Source organism: Buteo buteo, chromosome 10, assembly GCF_964188355.1.
Source record: "Buteo buteo chromosome 10, bButBut1.hap1.1, whole genome shotgun sequence".
In the NCBI taxonomy this organism is placed as follows: Eukaryota; Metazoa; Chordata; class Aves; order Accipitriformes; family Accipitridae; genus Buteo; species Buteo buteo.
The window spans coordinates 35,341,580-35,355,446 of NC_134180.1; the positions used below are offsets into that span (position 1 = coordinate 35,341,580).

General features: G+C 43.9%; 1 protein-coding gene across 2 annotated transcripts in view; it reads right to left on the bottom strand.

The window, feature by feature from the left end:
• Positions 1 to 13,867, bottom strand: part of TRABD2B (TraB domain containing 2B) — a 298,250-nt gene that overhangs the window by 121,691 nt on the left and 162,692 nt on the right. The window lies entirely within an intron of this gene.

A 13,867-nucleotide genomic window follows, 5' to 3' on the forward strand; every position in this document is an offset into this window, starting at 1 on the left:
ATGTTTCTGCGTGTGTGTGGCAGAGGACAGAAGATAAATGACTGAATTAAGTATGCCTGTACACAGTAGTGCAACCACACTTTGAGCTACGACACTGGCCCCATTAATCACCTCCGCTCCTCCCTGTATCGCAGTTGCTTTCCACAGTCGGTGACATACACCATGCCTGGCTTCAAGGAGGCAGCTGCTCCTGTTGATTTAAGAAACCCTTTGGATTCCTAACCACCAGACAGGGATCAGGAAGTCAAGAAACAGTGACACGCAATTAGGAGGCTGTTAACTGCAGCCAGAATTCAAGGGTTTTTTTTTGAAAAAAGAAAATCTGCTGTTTTAAAAGGATGGGCTAAAGAATGCACCAGAGGGATGCGCCCTCCCTGTTCCACTTTATCAAATATTTTTGTTTCCATTCAGTGTAAAAATTAATTGTAACATTTTAACAATAAGTATTTGTTATTTTGAACTGAGAGTGAATGGATGAGACATTTGCTTTGCCAATGGGTGAGAGACTGACCTCCTGATAATTGCTGAATACTAGTATTTAAATTTATAGTGGGGTGGATGATGTGACTGCTGAGAAATCCTAACTTCTAATTTTGCTGCTCATCTAGGAGAGCAGCAGTTGGATCAGCAGAAAAACACAGTGCTACCCATCACCTGGGGTGTGCTCACTTTGTAGTGAATATACATGACAAATAGATTCTTTCTGTCCAGTCTCTGCAAGCCACGCAGTCTTCTGAGAATCCAACCAGCTCATATATGTATATATATAAATACACACACTACATATATCCCATGGAAACTCAATAATATATTTCATTCAGAGGTGTTCAAAATAAAGAATATTTTGTTTGACTGAATCAGCTGGAACTCTTCCTTTTTTCTATTCCTATTTACTCTGGGTTATGGCTCTCCTATGAACAGTATAGATGGACCCCAAGCTCAGTCATTAGGTACACCCTGCATTTCATAAGCTTTTGAGGTTAAAGGAAGAGAATATGAGAACAAAAAGAAGTTAAGTCCCAGCCTTGCAGAAATTTCTTCCTCTCCACACTGCCTGTGTAATTTTACTTGAGTCAGTATCCCTGATGGAATATATGTGTGGGTAAAGCTCTGCACACACGTCCGAGCTCACAGTGCTGTGGGATGTGGGCCATAATTCTTCACCTTTGAAGTCAGTGGGAGCTTTAGGAAGAAGAAAGAGGAAGGATTGTGGAGTGGTTATGACACTACCCTGAAAAAATGGTTCTGTTCCCATGGGCAATACAAATCTCTTACATGATCACAAGCATGCCATTTGGGTTTAGACCTTCAAAGGGAATTCAGCGCTTAACCTCCACTAAGTATCTTTGAAGCATTTGGCTTTATTCCTCCTGTCTCTCAAAAGTCCATCTGTAAAATGGGGACAGCAAGACTTTCCGACTTGATGTTACATACAAGGCGCTGGCTGAATCCAGCTGTTGAAGGACCCAAAGGAAGATCCGAAGTCCAAGACAATGCTCAGCAGTAACCTCCTTTCCCACAAATACTTTGTGGAAGGAGGTTGGGATTCTGCTGCAATCATTAGCATAAGAGCTAACAACATACTTTAGCTTAGAAAAATGCATCAGCTGTATCTCAAGATCTAAGCTATGCTGTCAGCTTTGTCTATAGAGACAGAGAAAGAAATGAGAAAAAAAAAGAAAAAAGAAGAGAAAAGTAAAATACATTGGTGCAGAGTCTTTTATCATGTTTAGGGCTTACTGCCAAAGTTCAGCTGAAAATTCATAAACACCGGACTACATTTAAGTACATTTTCTTATTTACTATTTTTTATATTTGGACAACTATTCTGGGCAGAGGCACGATGCCAGAGTGTGTGAATATCTATCTGCAAATAATCTTTTTGGACACATATAAGCACCATCAACTTTGGTTAACTTTTTTTTTCCCTGCTTTGGATCTATTGGCTACAGTGGAACTGCTCTAGATTCAGTCCAGTATCAAATCACAATCAGATGTGGAGGAATAGCGTTATTGCTCCTACTCCTATATACTACATTTCCCAATCCTCTGATAACCTTTTTTAGCCTCGTTCTGTTCCAGTGATGCTAGCCTATTTCTGGAATGTGCATCCAAATTGTAAGATGATGTCAATGAAAAACCAATACTACCAACATTAGAATAAAGGGCTGCATGCCCTTTCTTGCCTGCGTGCAGGCAGAGGTGCTCTTCAACCATAAGTCTATCTGCAGATGGAGAAGAGAAAGCAGAGACAGGGAAATGGGAAGCCAACCCCTGCCATGGAAAATATAGTGATCCTAAAACCTTTCCTGCCATTATCTTCCTATACCTTGGTCAATGCCTTCGGCTTCCAAGACTCCTCTCTCTCACTCTCCTAATCAGCAGATAACTAATGGCTTTCCAGCCTCACCTCCTGGGCAGCGTCCAAACTCCAGACCGCTGCAAGTACAGCATCATCACTAATCCTTGCAGGGGAACCTCTTAATAAGAAAAATGCCTTATTTCTCCTTCTCTCCCCAGAGCGTTCACAGGCTAAACAGAGAAAACAGGAGGAGGCACACCCAGGGTCACAAGGGACGTCTACGTTGGCCATCAGCTTCCCCAGTTCCAGTCCAGCACCTCAATACAAACCCCATCTATCATTCCCTGACAGGAGGGCTCAGCCTCCATGCTAGTAATCCTTTATCTCCAGTTGTTAGCAGGAAGCTGTTCCCAGATCATGCTGACTATATTAATTTTTTTTTTAAACATGATAAAGATTGGGTTCTTTTTATTAGTCTTCTAGTTTATGAGCTTTACGTGGGCAGAGGCCAGAAGACAAGTAAGGGATCATGCTTTGAAGGATTTCCCCTGTACCACACAGGTCAGGAACTTTTATACGGTTGACAGCACTACGCAAGATAAGGATCTCAAGAGCTGACAGCGCAGCTTATGGGGGCTGCCGGGGAGCCAAAGCAGCATCCCAAAACCCGCTGGCTCCTCCGACAAACTGGATGGCCTTAAATTCACACCAGCCCTTCTTGGGTCAGAGGCTGACATCTGAGCTCGAGTTATCATTCGTTTATGAAGGGAGGATACCCTCCCGTTAACCAGCCTTGACAGGGCAGCGTGGTTTTTACTGCGGTGCAGCAAAATATACTGCTCTGGACTTGGAAGACACCTGTTCCCTCTGATTTATGGACCCCTCTGGCATCTGGGAGAGCAATATCCACTTACTGCAGCCTCTGATACGAAGGACTCAAATAGTGCAAAGTGAACGGGCTGCGAGAGCAAACTTCTTCACGAGGAGGACGTGGCTGCTGCATAGATGAACGCTGCTGCTGACTTGACTGGTTTTCCTCCAGCACTCCTGAGTTTCCATCCTGACGGAGACATTCAGCAGCCAAGGAAGGGGGGTGCCTGGTTAATCTGATTTAGCCCAAAGCCCAAAGTTGGCAGGTGCCAAGAAGATGAGCTTCCAGCTTGTTACGGAAAAGGGAAACAAGGAAGGAGCTCTGTGAAATGGTGTCCTGTTCAAGCATGTTATGATTAACCCATTATTGCTTTCTTTTAAGCACCAAAATGTAAAGTAATATATTAGAAGCCTGAGTGGACTGTAAAAGGAGTCTTTGATCTTCAGGATAAGTCAGTTCCATCACTCCTTTCCCTTTCCCAGGGCAAACATCTACCCAAGATGGGACTTGAGAATATATTACAGGCACATCCAGCACATTTTGGTGGTTACGGTCGGGATAGTTATGTCAGTTTGGTGGCTTTTGGGCTGCTAAAATGGTTTATGAGAAGCATACCCTGACACCAAACTCAGATACAGACTCAGATTGATTTGAAATCACAGAAAGCTTAAACATATCCCCAGTCTGTGCTCATCCAGTTTTGTTCCCACCCCTTTGCAGAAAGCAGAGCAGTTCCCCAGGGACAACTCTCACTGCAGCCAGAAACTTGCAAGTTTTGGGCACACATCAAAAAGCCAGTTGCACTTCTTGCACCCACACTTGCCCACCAGCCACGCTGTCCAGCCACAGCCATCCCCATGCCATGGAGCCCTTTGGGAAATACTGTTTGGGTTTGCACCAATTCAGCATTTCCATGTCAGGAACGGATTTTTCCATCATGTCCCTTGGCTTAGCAGGAGCCTGTAGTGTCCCAAACCTCCGAAAGCAGGGAACAGCCCTGAAAAACTGCAAGGCAAAGGGATGGCCAGCTCTCCCTCGGTGGAAAGCGCGGTTTTACAAACCAGGGGCCTAACGGAGAGGGGCTTACGAACCCTGAACTATTTTCTGGCTCCGATTCACTGCAACTGGGATGCGTTGCTGCAGTTTCCAGCATTTCTGCTCTGCTTAAGCACGTCTAATCCTCTCTGAGCTAAAGGCTGACGACTCCTTTTGCCAGCTGTGCTGCACTGATAAGGTCCCCATTCCCATCCCATGGGGGGTGTTCGGGCTCACGGGGCGGCAGCTGAAGTCGGGGTGTCTCACACCCCCATGCCAGCAAGCCCAACTTCTCTTTTCCAGCGCGTTGTTTCCTCCGTCTGCTACCTCAAAGGAAAGAGGCACAAGGCTAGCGGCCCCAGCAGCCTGCCTGGACCCTTTTCCCTGGGAATAGCAATGAGAAGGAGGAGAAGAGTCTCCTCTCGCAAACCCAATATTGTAGGCGCATCAGAAACCCACAGGTAATACCTGCATGAGGCTGGAGGGAAAAAAAAACAACCAAAAATGCTTTTTGCTTGAAGGGAAGTGAGGGAGGAAAGAAAGTCTGAGAGCACAAGGAGAGCCAGTGTAAGAGCAAGCACATTTCTTGGGACCAGCTCTGGGGAGCAACTTCTGGCTGTGAGCTAATCCCTGCCCACTCACATTACTGCTCAGGGGCCATGTATGTGGCAGATAAATTGCAGCTCACGCCAGCAAGCTTTCTGTAATTGGCCTACCCGATTTAAAGCTAGCTTGGGTACCTCTCAGCATGGCGTGGCAACTTGAGTGTGAAAACGGAGGTCTTCAAAACTGAGTTTCAAATTGGCTAGCGCTCAGGTCTATGAGCCACTGGAGCATCCAAATTTGTAAATAGAGAAAAATTACAAATAGAAGATGGGGAGGGCGAAAGCAGGCCGAAAGCTCGTGAAGTCTCTACGGATAGTGCATGATACTTTTAAAAAACAACTCCGCAGGTGGCACAAAAGCTGTAGGAGTCATTGCTGGCCTGAGTGTAAACGTGCCTGCAGGCAGAGCGGGCTGCAGCCCCCGGAATGCCTGGACACCCCTTGTCCCTGCAGCTTCAGCCCCTACGGCACCTGCGTGGAAACCCTCTTGGGAGCCCCAAACCCGTCCCGCCACTGCTGTTCTCCCAGGTGGCACCCGGCCAGATGACAGTCATGTGCCCTGCCTGCTTTTACCTTCTCCTCCCATACATTTGGATTGAGGGAAAGCATGTTTTCAAAAAAAAAAAAAAAAAAAAAGAGGTAAGGGGGGAAAGGCAGAAAGGCCACAGGGATGGGCTGTGCATCTCACAAACAGCTTGGGGGGTGATACTTTTATCCTGTTAAAAAAGACTTTCAACAAATCCCTGTGAAGTCATGACCTCCATGTATGTTTTCTATTTGTTTTTCCACACCAGTTAAATAGTTGCTTTCCAAGCACTTAGGAAAAAAAAAAAAAGAGAAGCAAGCAACACCAACCCCTCCCCCCAGGCCTCCCTCCCCACCCCAACCCCGTCCCTGCTCCCCTCGGTAGCGATGCCAAAATATGCAGCCGGCCTCTCTATCTGAATGAATGTTTTGATTAAAGAAGTCTTAACAAAACACAGTCAGAACAATGATCCCGGCCCCCTTTCTGCAAGCTTCACCCAACTATGCAGTGTATATTTAGGACCAGATTACAGGGACCTGTTCATTAATTGAATAAGGATGACAAGCCTGCAGTGTATGCAAATAAAGGTTTGGGTTTCAGCGGGGAGGGTAAATCTTAACTACCTAATGATACTCCTGCCCCATTTAAAACCCCTTAAACATTGGGATTTTTTTGAGGCCAGCTTTCACGAGCTCACAAACATATGGAAAAGTTCAAGTTTTTCTACTTCCCTTCCAAATGCTTTGTTTCCTCTGACAAAGAATATTTTTTTTTCTGTTCTGACACTAAAACCATCACCTATTATATTGCCATGACACCCAAGTAAAGATACTGATCAAAGGGCAAAGCAGGGCAATAAAGTGAAAAAACTGGAGCCAGAAGGTTTGGTTTGGGGATTGGTTTATTAAAGTATTGCAATTTTTTTTTTTCGAAAGGTATTTTTCATTTTGTCTTCTGTTACACAGTGAGAGAACAGCTGGTCAGTAGCGGGTACAAACTCAGGTTTGGTTGTCTTGAACATATATTGTTCAGGGCTCTTCCGTGAGTTTCTTCCCACCTCTCTTTACTAAAATGCTAAGGAAAGCCTGAATGTTTATGTGAAGTTTGCAGTATGATTTTAACCTAAGGCAAGTGTGATCCAAAAGATATAGTTTGCAAAATATCACATAACTTGGCAGGGAGCAAAAAGCTGGTTAATAACACAACAGCAGCTGGGCTGGACACAAGACCTCCGGAGCTGACACCACAAGGCAGGGCTGTGTGGAGATGTCCCTGCCCTCCTGTTTGGTCCTAGCAAAACTCCAGGCTACTCCAAATCCAACCACCTGAAGCTTTCTAGTCACACTGGCATCTGGAACGATTTGGATGATGACTTTTGAACTAATTTTAATTTTTTTTTTAAGGTGGGGTTGTTTGAGGGGCTTAGTATAGGACATAAAAACGCAGAACGTCTCCAAGAAAGCATTTAGAAATGGAATAGGGACCAGTCAGGAGAAAAATAAGGAATAATTCAGATGAAGTCAGTGAAATAGAGACAAATTAAGTTATCCTTGAAACTGATTTCTTTGCATCTAAGCTGGTGGAACTGTGCAAGTCTTGACTTCGGGTTTATCAGCAATCAGCTCTCTCAGAGGAGAGAAGAGAAGATCCAGGTCTGAAGTCACCATCAGATAGCACAACCAGTTTACACTGGAGAACCTGATCGACGGTGTTTGCTATTCGGTAATGCACAGTAATAATGTCAGACCAAGAAATGTTGTGTCAGGGAGTACCCAAGAACACAGACTTTTCAGATAATGTCTAATACTAATCCTGCAAAGTCAGCCAGGACAACCAGATTTTCCCCTTGTCCCCCTTTCTTCCCCTGCCTGTCATAATGAGGTGACAAAGACATCTTCCGGATAAAACACAATGGGAGAAAAAGCATTTTGCACATTCAACCAACAAGATATTGTTCAAAAAAACTAACAAGTCTTCTTCATTTCTCTTGAACAAGTCTTTCTCATTTCTCTTGAACAAGTCTTTCCAAGAAACACCTCATAAACCAGCTCTTTAAAAAGAAGGGATAGTAAATGCTTTACAGCAAACATACAGCAGTGCACAGAAAGCAGCATGCTACTACCTTGAACTCCAAATGTTTTTACCACTCTTTCATACTCTTTTATAGTTTATTCCCTTACTAATAAATACAGGTAGTCAACAATCCTTAAACGTTTTTAATGTAAATCAACCCTTTTCTGTAGGTGAATATGTTCCTCTTCTAATAATGCAGCAGTCTTTGAAAGAAAAATCTTTGCCTTGAAATGTCTTCTTCCAGTTTCTCTCTGACTTTCTCTTCTCTCCCATTGCTTTCTCCATGGAAATTGGAAAGAGGAAGGAAGGAACTTCCAAGGTAAGACAACTCTAAATGCAAACATGTAATGAAAATTTTCAAGCAAGAACCTATTTGCAAAACTTGTAGCATGAAAATTATCTGGGCATGTTCCAGATTATTAATAAAAAAAATAATCTTTGCAGTGTTTTCCCCAGCACTGTCATCAACAAGTAGACTTAATTCTCACAATCTGGATCTGTAACCAATTTTCTGAAACACATAAGCCAAAATATAATATTGCTCCACTCTGGAATCCTGTTCTGACATAATATGAAAATTAGACTCTGAAAGTTTTGGCTGCACTTCTGTTTTTTTTACTTCCAAATGCTCACAATATACCAAGACACAAAGCTGTAACTCAGGTGTAAGTGGAAAGAAAGTACGATCCCAACCGCAGCGGATCAGGAACTACGGGAAGGCAACACCTCTCCAGCAGCACCCAGTGCTACGGCCCAAAGACGAGAAGGCGGCAGACGCGCTCTGCTCACCATCGGGCCACAAGCGGCGATGAGCGCACGTGTCAGCGTCACCCGGCCAGCAGCGGGACTGCCATCAATGCCATTTTAACGAACGCCCCTGGAAGCGTTACTGACCCTTCGCCTGGACCCAGAATGAGAAACTGCACCCGGGACAACCTTGCACTTGCTTCACTGGAAAGCCTATAATCATTTTCCCTGGAAGAACAAGAGGCTGTGCCAGTTCGCCTGCACTTTGTTACAGCTGAAAATGATAAGATGCTTCCAAAGCGTTACATTACAATAGCTGTGCCTTCAGTTTATGGATTTATCTTCCTTTGCCCTAGATAAAACTCCATTCCTTGGACAAATTAAGTCTGCTTGTCATTCAACACTCTACCTAATGGTCTCAGCTGTGTGTTTCTGCAGTTATTGAAGCTGGGGCATTCCACAGATAGTTCTCATTGATTTGAGAAGTGAGCCAGAAATCCAGTTGTATTTTATCCAGAATGAGAACAGGGCAAGTTAATGATGTAATTAGAATTATCAGGACCCTTAAATCTTAAAGGACAGGTTGAAATGCAGGATGATAACATTTTTAAAGAGATACACAACACAACCTGGCTATTTATAAACAGCAAGTGCATTGTGAAGTGAGGGACTAAACCTTCTCTAGTTTAGGGAGGCCGACGACTGACATCGGGTTAGCGTACGGCTCTCTAATGTTGTGTTAGCAGGACCACCATATGCTTTTCAAAGGCAACACCCACTACCTAAATCTGTATGTCCACATGAATCCGTGGGATTTTGATCTGCAGAGGCAACTCAAGATATGGGTGACATCATTCTGGTAAGTTATACAAAAAGCTCAGTTGTTTCTGATGGACACAGCTTGAGGAAGGAGGCACAGCGATCCCTGAGCACCTGGAAGGGGTCGAGGCATGTCTGCAGGCTGTGGTGACCGCCAAGCGACTTCACTGCGTAGCTTGCTTTCCTGTGCAGGATGAAGCCAAGACTCTACCTCTCCTGGCAACAAGATCATTATACTCAGGTGAGCATAAAGCCCGGAAACTGGGTTAGTCACTGGCCTAACTTGATTTCTTCATTTTGATATCCAGTGATGGCTGAGCCCACTGGGACTCATACAAAGCCTGCTGAAGGCATGGAAATATTCTCCATTATTTCCATAAGCTTTCAATACAGTCTAACACACAAACCATGAAGGCCCTCTAGATGAAGGGTGCTTTATAAGTGGCAAGTATGACTCTTGCATTGTACTGTTAACTCTGAACAGGACAGGCAAATAACAAATATGCAACCAGTAGAACCTGGCTTAAAGAAAACTGTCTATAAAGTAAGCAGTGCAGCTGTAGGCCTCTGATATGCCAGATCAGCAATGAGAGGGGAGAAACCATCTTCTCGGACAGGAGCCTCTCCTCAGGTCAGGAGCGTGGCTGAGGACAGAAGAGGAGAAACAATAGCTGGAGACCACAGGTATAGTTCTTGGGAAAGGTTGAAGGAGAAAAATCTCAGCCTCGGCTTTTCAATTTTCCTCTCAATAAAGCATGCATAGGAATACAAGGAAACACAGAACCGGCTAATTCCACGCTGGCAAAGATGAATCTGCTTTACAGAATTGTCCTTAAAAATCGAACAGCTCAAAACCGACCACAGGAAGTAACTGGTACAAGATATCCCTGAACCCCAAACTCAAATGTTTATGTTTAAAGACCTTTACATCAGACTTAAGGAGGAAAATACAAGATAAATTGTTCTGCACCCTATTTTTTCTTCACCAAGACTTCAGGTCATTAGGCAACTCCTTAGCTGTCTCAGGTAAGAAAAAGTATCCTCTGGAGGTAGGTAATTTTCTAATTTTGCACTAACAGATTTTTTTGCATTTTAACACATCTGGACATACTGACCTCAATTCCCTTGTGAGAGCGTCAGACAGAATACAGAAGTTAAAGCTACTGATCTAATCCAATGCATTTTTGCTTGTAGGGAACTTTTTTCAAAAGGAGAGAAAGAAACTATGACTTCTTTGAGGCAAAAAAAATGAGCGAGCAAAAAATACGCCTATCCTATCTTTAACTTAGAATACTTTGTCTTTCATATCATTTTGACTCTCTGCCCAGAAACTCTAACATAAGCCTCTTGACTGCAAAAGTCACAAGAGAATCAAGTGTTTGCAGAAGGCTGTAGAAGAAGGAGAGATGTTTCCTCCTCCACTTTTGGGTCATAGTCTGAGTAAACTCAGCCCCTTAAAGTTTTATTAAGTTTAAATAAGGATTTATATGTTTGGAAAAATGGTGCTTGGAAACAAAATTTAAGAAAAAGAGAGAGAGAGAAAGGAATGAGGAATGTAATATAACCACAGGAAAGTGGAGGTGTTTCCCCCTTTCACTGTTCTTAATTAAAATAAAATTTAAAAAAAACCCCACCACTGAAACTGAGAAGGATTTATTTAGTCCTCCACTGTCATCAGTGCTGATGGCTCTGGGACAGGAAAATGTCAGGGATTTGGGACCAGCTCACACCCCTCCGCTTTGGGCACCCTACCCTGGCTAAGCCGGGCTTCCCAACCCCAAAGCAGGCAGAATCTCCGTGGGCTGGTCCTGGTCCTGGTCCCGTCCCCAGGTGCCGAAGGAGCTGTCCTCTGACCTGGTGCCCAAGCTCCTGCTTCCGTCTAGGAAATAACTTTCCCTGCACTTTTCCTCCCAGCACCGTCCCTTCTGTGCACCCCCTTGGCACAGACTCGGTCCCAGAAGGACTCTGCCCTCTCCTCCCAAACAGCGCAGGAATCAACAAGTCTGGTGCTGAGAAACTGCACTTTTCCCAAACTCCCTGGGGGAGGCTGAAGGGGCTCAAGAAGGTAACCCGTAACACCTCGAGTCAACTGTATTAGTATTTCCACTTCTGGTCCTTCTTTCCGCTCCAGGATGAGTTTTGCTCTAAAGACCTCTCAGCATCTTGCAGATGGCTACTGAAGATGCTCCATCTCCCACGATTCACGCTAGAGGAATTTAGGAAGTTACTGCACCGAGATAAATACTCCTCACCACCACTGTCCCTGCAGCGATGTTAGACCTTCTTGGCTACTTCCCAGTTCATTACAGTGACCTAAACCAATGGCTCTGCACTGAGGCAACTGATGGACAGGTTCACCTTTATTTTGCAGCTCCTGCTAACCTCCAAGGCACAAGCAGGCACTAGTAACCTTATAAACAGCCCCCAAATGAATCCTCAAAGAGTCACAGCCTTCTGCAGGTCTCCCTGGCCACACGGGCTGGAGCTGAATTCCTGACCTCCACCGTTGACATAAGTGCTGAGTCTTACAACTCCATTCCTGATCTTTTGTTCCTTTCTATGTGATATTTCAAAGTTGCGTTAATGGTACCAGCTCCAAGGACTCACCAGACCTCTGAAGAGCTGGGCCAGCAGTTAGATATCAAGGAAGAATGGGCACACCTTCTAAAAACACTGTGACACTCTTGTCTCCCAAGATTGGCATGGGTACCTACCCTGAAGTTAAAGTGATGATACATCTCACTTGGGATATTTATAGGTTTTCTGCACTTGTAGGCCAATCGTTTGTTGTCACCTGATGAGACCTGCAATACAGTCTTTGCACATGATAAATCTCTGTGCTTACATTAAATGTCTCAAGAGAAAGATCCCATGGGGGATGCTTCACGTGTAATATTTAAGCCAGGCTAATCTAATTTGGTGACCAAACGGCAAAGACTCTCTATGGCAGAGAGAGTCTATCATCCTTGCAAAAAACACACAGAATAAACTTTGGAATTACTACAACTAGCAAAAGTTGACCTGAATAGGGAGTTTATTTTAGGTTTTAATTTTCTATTTGGTTCTGCTTGCAATTAAAAATAAATGGTATAAAGCTGTTTTATAAAAACACTACCAAACAAAAAACCTCTTTACCCAAATTAAAAACAACAACCCATGAGAGGAAAATACTCCACAACATTTAGAGTTCTGCAGGGACTAGTATACATATAGGGATTTTAATTTTCCATGGCCTGTAAGTGTTATAATCTCTATCAACTGTGTGCACTCTGGGACCATGACTAACACCAGTGGTTGAACTCCGATTGCTTATTGGCTTCTTTCTTCTTTCTTTAACACTGTTCTTAAACTCACATTTGATCCAACAGTTTGCAGAAATAAAGAAGTTTTTACAGCAATCTGTTCCTCTCAAGTCTAACCCACAGGTCTGTTATAGGACATTGTGTCAACAAATCACAGATGTCTGTGAGTCAATGCAACCAGTGTGAACGGGCACAACTTGTCTCAGGGCCAAAGGCTTTACTGATTACACTGATAGAGACTAAAAGATGACACAGAACATTCGGATGCCAGAACTGCCTTCATGGTTTTACCTACTAGTAGTCCTTTCTTTGCATCCATGGCACATATACCACCACACCTTGCAAGAGTTATTTCTCCAAAATCATTACGTGTTTATCTCGTGTGCTGTGCCTTGACATTGCAGGAATAGTTACAACCATTGACTTCTCCAGGACCCTCTAAAGTCATGAGCTCTCTACCTTTTCCAACACCCCGCCCCCATCTTTAGAGATGTATTCCTATCTGAGTTGCTTTCTCCCTTTACTTTTCAGTGCAAGGCTGTCCAGAATGAACAGCTCTGGCAGCTTTGGTACTACACAGACTTCTGTTTCAGTACTGCTACATTAACCACCCCATTATATCCTGCTTAGTAGCGCTAAAACAATGCTTCACTTTCTAGGACTGGATTAACTGGGACAGCAAAGGGGTTTTATCCCATTCATTACCATTAACCGCTCTTTCTACTATTTGAAAATAATAACCAGATGGGAAAAGGAGACATGACCATTTTTCTAGAATTTAAGGACCTCCGATTGTCCAAGCTGATGTCTTTCTGCTCCTGTTGAGAGCAGGTTAGTTCTGTGATAGGTGACACGGAAGAGCAGCTCCAGCTGCTGCTGGGTGTCTTTTACATTTTTACCTGAAACTTCTCAGAGGGGCATACAAGACCTCTGGGAAAACACCCATGTTGTGGAGTGTGGCTGGGAGACTTTGTTACCTTACAGCCAGGCTGGGGCCCTCCTCACTTTCCCGACTGTTCCTCTGAGAACCAAGTGACCCACAGAGCCCTGTGCAACTCAAGATAGCGACGGCAAGATAAGATGTCTCAGAGACCTCTGCCTCAGTCAACACACTGAGCTTACCCTATCTCAGCTCCCTCTTGAAGTCACATAGTTATCCTCGATTTGCATTCGCTAATGGTAAACCGCTATCATGGTTTAAATGTTTCATTGGCAAAACATATATAATATTGTGTCTGCCAAAGTTTATACGGGTTCCCTCCAGTCACTGCACCTGAGACAGGAGCCTGGGAACATTTATCAAAAAAAGGAGAGGCAGGAGGTGACATCTGAAGACCGGGTTTCCACAGAATTAACGGGAAAGGAGAAAGGAACCCACGTATTAAATGAGAATCTCAGAGTTTGCCACGAACTATCAAACTGGTCTGGAAAGCAGATTTTTGCTCCGTTGAGAGTTTTTAATAGCATTGGATAACAAAGATAAACAGAGACTGAAGGGCTGCCTGAGACACATACAAAATTATTGAATTATGACATGTTTGAGGAGTTATTTACTTTATAGAGTATTTACATAAGGTTCACTTCCTC